This window comes from Arachis hypogaea, chromosome 3 (assembly GCF_003086295.3).
Source record: "Arachis hypogaea cultivar Tifrunner chromosome 3, arahy.Tifrunner.gnm2.J5K5, whole genome shotgun sequence".
Lineage (NCBI taxonomy): Eukaryota > Viridiplantae > Streptophyta > Magnoliopsida > Fabales > Fabaceae > Arachis > Arachis hypogaea.
Genome location: NC_092038.1, coordinates 11,957,823 through 11,966,623, shown reverse-complemented (window position 1 = coordinate 11,966,623; position 8,801 = coordinate 11,957,823). Strand labels below are relative to the sequence as shown.

Here is an 8,801-nt window from a genome sequence, read left to right as displayed (position 1 = left end):
TAAATAGAAAATAAAAAGGGATAGGAATACTTATGTAAATTAATAGTGGGAATTTCAGATAAGTGTATGGAGATGCTGTGCTCCTCTTGAATCTCTACTTTCCTGTTACATTCGTCCAATTCTTCTTACTCCTTTCCATGGCAAGCTGTATGTAGGGCATCACCGTTGTCAATGGCTACATCTCATCCTCTCAGTGAAAACGTTCCTATGCTCTGTCACAGCACGGCTAATCATCTGTTGGTTCTCAATCAGGTTGGAATAGAATCCCTTGATTCTTTTGCGCTTGTCATCACGCCCAGCCTTCAGGAGTTTGAAGCTCGTCACAGTCATTCAATCCCAGAATCCTACTCGGAATACCATAGACAAGGTTTAGACTTTTCGGATCCTCATGAATGTCGCCATCTATCTAGCTTATACCACGAAGATTCTGTTGGGGAATCTAAGAGATATGCGCCCGGCCTAAGGTAGAACGGAAGTGGTTGTCAGTCACGCGCGTTCATAGGTGAGAATGATGATGAGTGTCACGGATCATCACATTCATCAAGTTGAACTGCAACGTATATCTTGGAATAAGAATAAAAGAGAATTGAATAGAAAGTAATAGTAATTGTATTGAAACTTGAGGTACAGCAGAGCTCTACACCCTTAATCTATGGTGTGCAGAAACTCCACTGTTGAAAATACATAAGTGAAAGGTTCAGGCATGGCCGAATGGCCAGCCCCCTGAGTGATCAAGAGACCGAATGATCAAAGACTACAAAGTCAAAAGATTAAACTGTCAAAAGATGTCTAATACAATAGTAACTTATCCTATTTATACTAGACTAGCTACTAAGGTTTACATGAGTAAGTAATTGATGCATAAATCCACTTCCGGGGCCCACTTGGTGTATGCTTGGGCTGAGCTTGATCTATCCACGAGCTGAGGCTTTTCTTGGAGTTGAACTCTAAGTTATAACGTGTTTTGGGCGTTCAATTCTGGATCATGACGTGTTTCTGGCGTTTAACTCCAGACAGCAGCATGTACTTGGCGTTCAACGCCAAGTTACGTCATCAATTTCCGAATAAAGTATGGACTATTATATATTTCTGGAAAGCTCTAGATGTCTAATTTCCAACGCCATTGATAGCGCGCCAATTGGAGTTCTGTAGCTCCAGAAAATCCATTTCGAGTGCAGGAAGGTCAGATTCCAACAGCATCAGCAGTCCTTTTGTCAGCCTTTTTCAGAGTTTTGCTCAAGTCCCTCAATTTCAGCCAGAAATTACCTGAAATCACAGAAAAACACACAAACTCATAGTAAAGTCCAGAAATGTGAATTTAACATAAAAACTAATGAAAACATCCCTAAAAGTAGCTTGAACTTACTAAAAACTACCTAAAAACAATGCCAAAAAGCGTATAAATTATCCGCTCATCACAACACCAAACTTAAATTGTTGCTTGTCCCCAAGCAACTAAAAATCAAATAGGATAAAAAGAAGAGAATATACTATAAATTCCAGAATATCAATGAATATTAATTATAATTAGATGAACGGGACTTGTAGCTTTTTGCTTCTGAACAGTTTTGGCATCTCACTTTTTCCTTTGAAGTTTAGAATGATTGGCGTCTCTAGGAACTTAGAATTTTGGATAGTGTTATTGACTTTCCTAGTTAAGCATGTTGATTCTTGAACACAGCTACTTATGAGTCTTGGCCGTGGCCCTAAGCACTTTGTTTTCCAGTATTACCACCGGATACATAAATGCCACAGACACATGACTGGGTGAACCTTTTCAGATTGTGACTCAGCTTTGCTAGAGTCCCCAGTTAGTGGTGTCCAGAGCTCTTAAGCACACTCTTTTTGCTTTGGATCACGACTTTAACCATTCAGTCTCAAGCTTTTCACTTGGACCTTCATGACACAAGCACATGGTTAGGGACAGCTTATTTTAGCCGCTTAGGCCTGGATTTTATTTCCTTAGGCCCTCCTATCCATTGATGCTCAAAGCCTTGGATCCTTTTTACCCTTGCCTTTTGGTTTTAAAGGCCATTGGCTTTTTCTGCTTGCTTTTTCTTTTTCTTTCTAATTTTTTTCGCCTATTTTTTTTCGCAAGCTTTTGATTTTTCACTGCTTTTTCTTGCTTCAAGAATCAATTTCATGATTTTTCAGATTATCAATAACATTTCTCTTTGTTCATCATTCTTTCAAGAGCCAACAATTTTAACATTCATAAACAACAATATCAAAAGACATATGCACTGTTCAATCATTCATTCAGAAAACAAAAAGTGTTGTCACCACATCAATATAATTAAACTAAATTCAAGGATAAATTCGAAATTCATGTACTTCTTGTTCTTTTGAATTAAAACATTTTTCATTTAAGAGCGGTGAAGGATTAATGGATTTTATTCATAGCTTTAAGACATGGTTACTACATACTAATGATCATGAAGTAGAGACACAAAACATAGATAAACACAACATTAAAAACCGAAAAACAGAAGGAAATAAGAACAAGGAATGAATCCACCTTTAGTGGCGTCTTCTTCTTGAAGGACCAACAATGTCCTTAAGCTCTTCTATGTCCCTTCCTTGCCTTTGTTGCTCCCCCCTCATTGCTCTTTGGTCTTCTCTTATTTCATGGAGAATGATGGAGTGCTCATGATGTTCCACCCTTAATTGTTCAACATTGTGGCTCAAATCTTCTAAGGAAGTGTTGAGTTGTTCCCAATAGTTGTTGGGAGGAAAGTGCATCCCTTGAGGCATCTCAGGAATTTCTTGATGATGAGCTTCCTCATGCATCTCTTGAGAACCGTGAGGGATCTCTCTTGCTTGCTCCATCCTCTTCTTGGTGATGGGCTTATCCTCTTCAATGGAGATGTCTCCTTCTATGATAACTCCAGCTGAGTAACATAGATGGCAAATAAGGTGAGGAAAAGCTAGCCTTGCCATGGTGGATGACTTGTCGGCTATTTTGTAGATTTCATTGGAGATGACCTCATGAACTTCTACTTCCTCTCCAATCATGATGCTATGAATCATGATGGCTCGATCTACAGTAACTTCAGATCGGTTGCTAGTGGGAATGATGGAGTGTTGAATGAACTCCAACCATCCTCTAGCCATAGGCTTGAGGTCCAGTCTTCTTAGTTGGACTGGCTTGCCTTTGGAGTCTCTCTTCCATTGAGCTCCTTCCACACATATGTCCATAAGGATTTGGTCTAACCTTTGATTAAAGTTGACCCTTCTAGTGTAGGGGCATACATCTCCTTGCATCATGGGCAAGTGAAACGCCAACCTCACATTTTCCGGACTAAAATCTAAGTATTTCCCCCGAACCATTGTGAGATAATTCTTTGGATTCGGGTTCATACTTTGATCATGGTTCCTAGTGATCCATGCATTGGCATAGAACTCTTGAACCATTAAGATTCCGACTTGTTGCATGGGGTTGGTTATGACTTCCCAACCTCTTCTTCGGATCTCATGTCGGATTTCCGGATACTCATTTTTCTTGAGCTTGAAAGGGACCTCAGGGATCACCTTCTTCTTTGCCACAACATCATAGAAGTGGTATTGATGGCTCTTGGAGATGAATCTTTCCATCTCCCATGACTCGGAGGTGGAAGCTTTTGTCTTCCCTTTTCCTTTTCTAGAGGATTCTCCGGCCTTGGGTGCCATTGATGGTAATGGAAAAACAAAAAGCTTATGCTTTTACCATACCAAACTTAAAATATTGCTCGTCCTCGAGCAATAGAAGAAAGAAGAGAAGAAGAAGAAGAAGAAAAGATGGTAGAGAGGGAGAGAGGTAGGTTCGGCCAAGTTGAAGAAGAGAGGGTTGTGTTTTGTGAAAATGAAGTAGAATGGAAGGGTATATATAGGGAGAGGGGGAAGTGTTTATTCGGCCATTTAGGGTGGGAATGGGTGGGAAAATGGTTTTGAATTTTTGAAGGTAAGTGGGGTTTATGGGGAAGAGTGGATGGATGTGAGTGGTGAAGGGGGTGATTGGGAAGAGGAATTGAGGTGATTGGTGAAGAGTGCTGGGAAGTGTGACATGGGGAATGCTCATCACAAAAATAGGATTAGGAGGTAAGGTGGGAATATAGTAGGTGGGGATCCTGTGGGGTCTACAGATCCTGAGGTGTCAAGGAATTCCATCCCTGCACCAAATAGGCATGTAAATTGCCTTTGCACACCATTCTGGCGTTTAAACGCCGTGTGGTGCACATTCTGGGCGTTCAACGCCCATGTAAAGCATGTTTCTGGCGTTGAACGCCAGTTTCATGCTTGTTACTGGCGTTCAGCGCCAGCTTTTCTTCTCTAGGCACATTCCTGGCGTTCAGCGCCAGAATGTTGCTTGTTTCTGGCGTTCAGCGCCAGGTTGATGCTCTGTTCTGGCATTGAACGCCAGCCAGATGCTCCTTACTGGCGTTGAACGCCAGCCTGTGCTTCCTCTAGGGTGCGAATTTTTTCTGCTGTTTTTTATTCTGTTTTTAATTTTTATGATTTTTTCGTGACTCCTCATGATCATGTACCTAATAAAACACAAAATAACAATAAAATAAAATAAAATAAAAATTTAGATAAATAAAATTGGGTTGCCTCCCAACAAGCGCTTCTTTAATGTCAATAGCTTGACAGTGGCTCTCGTTGAGCCACAAAGGTGATCAGGTCAATGTTGTATAGTCCCAACACCAAACTTAGAGTTTGGATATGGGGTCTTAACACCAAACTTAGAGTTTGGTTGTGGCCTCCCAACACCAAACTTAGAGTTTGACTGTGGGGGCTCTTTTTGACTCTGAACTGAGAGAAGCTCTTCCTGCTTACTCTCTTTTGTCACAGAGGGATGGCCCTGTGCCTTAAACACAAGGTAGTCCCCATTCAATTGAAGGACTAATTCACCTCTGTTGACATCTATCACAGCTCCTGCTGTGGCTAGGAAAGGTCTTCCAAGGATGATACAATCATTCTCTTCCTTCCTAGTGTCTAAGATTATGAAATTAGCAGGGATGTAAAGGCCTTCAACCTTTACTAGCACGTCCTCTACTATTCCATAAGCTTGTCTTAATGACTTGTTTGCCAATTGTAATGAGAACAAGGCAGGTTGTACCTCAATGATCCCCAGCTTCTCCATTACAGAGAGTGGCATAAGATTTATCCCTGACCCTAGATCACATAGAGCTTTTGCAAAGGTCATGGTGCCTATGGTACAAGGTATCAAAAACTTGCCAGGACCTTATTTCTTTTGAGGTAGAGTTTTCTGAATCCCAGTATCTAGTTCACTAATGAGCAAGGGAGGTTCATTTTTCCAAGTCTCATTACCAAACAACTTGGCATTCAGTTTCATGATAGCTCCTAAATATTGAGCAACTTGCTCTCCAGTCACATCTTCATCCTCTTCAGAGGAAGAATAGTCTTCAGAGCTCATGAATGGCAGAAGGAGATTTAATAGAATCTCTATGGTCTCTATATGAGCCTCAGATTCCTTTAGATCTTTAATAGGAAACTCCTTCTTGCTTGAAGAACGTCCCAGGAGGTCTTCCTCACTAGGATTTTCGTCCTCCTCCTCCCTTGTGCATTCGGCCACATTGATCACATCAATGGCCTTGCACTCTCCTTTTGGATTCTCTTCAGTATTGCTTGGGAGAATGTTGGGAGGAGTTTCAATGACTTTCTTACTCAGCTGGCCCACTTGTGCCTCCAGATTTCTGATGGAGGATCTTGTTTCATTCATGAAACTAAAAGTGGCTTTTGACAGATCAGAGACTAAATTGGCTAAATTAGAAGTGTTTTGTTCAGAATTCTCTGTCTGTTGATGAGAAGATGATGGATATGGCTTGCTATTGCTCAGCCTATTGCGTCCACCATTATTGAAGCCTTGTTGAGTCTTTTGTTGATCCTTCCATGAGAAATTTGGATGATTTCTCCATGATGAGTTATAGGTGTTTCCATAAGATTCACCCATGTAATTAACCTCTGCCATGGCAGGGTTCTCAGGATCATAAGCTTCTTCAGAAGCTGCCTCTTTAGTACTATTGGATGCATTTTGCCATCCATGCAGACTTTGAGAGATCATGTTGACCTGTTGAGTCAACACTTTGTTCTGAGCCAATATGGCATTCAAAGCATCAATTTCAAGAACTCCTTTCTTCTGAGGTATCCCATTATTCACTGAATTCCTCTAAGAAGTGTACATGAATTGGTTGTTTGCAACCATATCAATGAGTTCTTGAGCCTCTTCAGGCGTTTTCTTTAGGTGAATAGATCCACCTGCAGAATGGTCCAATGACATTTTCGAAAATTCAGATAGACCATAATAGAATATATATAATATGGTCCATTCTGAAAACATGTCATATGGACATCTTTTGGTCAGCTGCTTGTATCTTTCCCAAGCTTCATAGAGGGATTCACCATCTTTTTGTTTGAAGGTTTGAACATCTACTCTCAGCTTGCTCAGCTTTTGAGGAGGAAAGAATTTATCCAAGAAGGCTGTGACCAGCTTATCCCAGGAGTCCATGCTATCCTTAGGTTGTAAATCTAACCATATTTTAGCTCTGTCTCTTACAGCAAAAGGGAAAAGCATGAGTCTGTAGACTTCAGGATCAACTCCATTCATCTTTACAGTCTCACAGATCTGCAAGAACTCAGTTAAAAACTAATAAGGATCTTCAGATGGAAGTCCATAAAACTTGCAGTTTTGTTGCATTAAGGTAACTAGCTGAGGTTTCAGCTCAAAGTTATTGGCTCCAATGGCAGGAATGGAGATGCTTCTTCCATCAAACTTGGACGTTGGCTTTGTGAAGTCACCAAGCATTCTCCTTGCATTATTATTATTTTCGGCTGCCATCTCTTTCTCTTGTTCGAAATTTTCTGAAAGGTTACTTCTGGATTGTTGTAACTTAGCTTCTCTTAATTTTCTCTTCAGAGTCCTTTCATGTTCTGGGTCAATCTCAACAAGAGTGCCTTTATCCTTGTTCCTGCTCATATGAAAGAGAAGAAAACAAGAAAAGAAAGAGGAATCCTCTATGTCACAGTATAGAGATTCCTTTATGTTAGTAGAAAAAGAAAAGGGGGGAAGAAAATAGAAGAGGGGGTTCGGATATTTAGGTGAAGAGAGGTGAAGAGAAGTGTTAGTAATTAAATAATTAAATAGAATAAGAAAAGAGAGGGAGAATTTTTGAAAAAGGGGTTAGTAATTTTTGAAAATTAAAGATAAGATAAGATTAAAATTAAAATTTAAAACAAAAAGAATTTTTGAAAAAGAGATGAGATATTTTCGAAAATTAGAGAGGGAAAAATAGTTAGGTGGTTTTGAAAAAGATAAGAAACAAACAAAAAGTCAAATAGTTAGTTGAAAAAGATATTAAAATCAATTTTGAAAAGATAAGAAGATAAGAGGTTAGATAAGATATTTTGAAATCAAATTTTGAAAAAGATAAAATTTTGAAAAAGATAAGATAAGAGATAAAAAGATTTAATTTAAAAAAATTTGAAATTAATTACTTCACTAACAAGAAACTACAAGATAAGATTCTAGAACTTAAAGATTGAACCTTTCTTAACAAAAAAGTAACAAACTTCAAATTTTTGAATCAATCACATTAATTATTAGTGAATTTTCGAAAATTTGATATAAAGATAAGAAAAATATTTTGAAAATATTTTGAAAAAGATTTTTGAAATTTTCGAAAAATAGAAAAAAATGAAAAAGATATAATTTTTGAAAAAGATTTTGAAAAGATAAGATTTTTAAAATTGAAAATTTGACTTGACTTGTAAGAAACAACTAATTTTGAAAATTTTTGACTAAGTCAACTCAAATTTTCGAAAATTATGAGATAAAAAAGGAAAAGATATTTTTTTGATTTTTGAATTTTTAATTATGAGAAAGAAAAACACAATTATGACCCAAAACACGAAAATTTTGGATCAAAACACTTAATGCATGCAAGAACACTATGAAAGTCAAGATGAACACCAAGAACACTTTGAAGATCATGATGAACATCAAGAACATAATTTTGAAAAATTTTTTGATGCAAAGAAAACATGCAAGACACCAAACTTAGAAATCTTTAATGCATGGACTCTAACAAACAAAAAATGCATATGAAAAACAACAAACAACACAAAACAAGAAATCATCAAGATCAAACAAGAAGACTTATCAAGAACAACTTGAAGATCATGAAGAACACTATGAATGCATGGAATTTTCGAAAAATGCAAGAAAAATTTTTTAAAGCATGCAATTGACACCAAACTTAAAAATTGACTCAAGACTCAAACAAGAAACACAAAATATTTTTGATTTCTATGATTTTCTAATTTTTTTGGATTTTTATTATTTTTTTTTGAAAATAAAGTTAGGAAAAACGAAAAAGAAAAGAAAAATTTTGAAAAAGATTTTTGAAAAGAAAATTACATAATCTGAGCAACAAGATGAACCGTCAGTTGTCCATACTCGAACAATCCCCGGCAACGGCGCCAAAAACTTGGTGGACGAAATTGTGATCCTCAAAATTGGTCTCTTTGTATTTGTATGAAATCAAAAATACCCCAAAGAGATCATGGTGTGATAAATTGGGATCTTAATAATCCCTGATGTGATCATAACTCCGTTCAACTTAACCAGCAAGTGTACTGGGTCATCCAAGTAATACCTTACGTGAGTAACGGTCGATCCCACAGAGATTGTTGGTATGAATCAAGCTATGGTTACCTTGTAAATCTCAGTTAGGCAGATTAAATAGTTTTGGGTTTCGAAAATTAATAATAAATAGAAAATAAAAAGGGATAGGAATACTTAT

At 37.8% G+C, this 8,801-nt stretch overlaps 1 non-coding gene across 1 annotated transcript; it reads left to right on the top strand.

Annotated features, from left to right (window-relative positions):
* Nucleotides 1-6,338: 6,338 nt before the first annotated feature.
* Nucleotides 6,339-6,442, top strand: LOC112792910 (small nucleolar RNA R71). The gene has a single exon (XR_003197628.1). It is a non-coding gene; the product is annotated as a small nucleolar RNA R71 (small nucleolar RNA).
* Nucleotides 6,443-8,801: the final 2,359 nt, after the last annotated feature.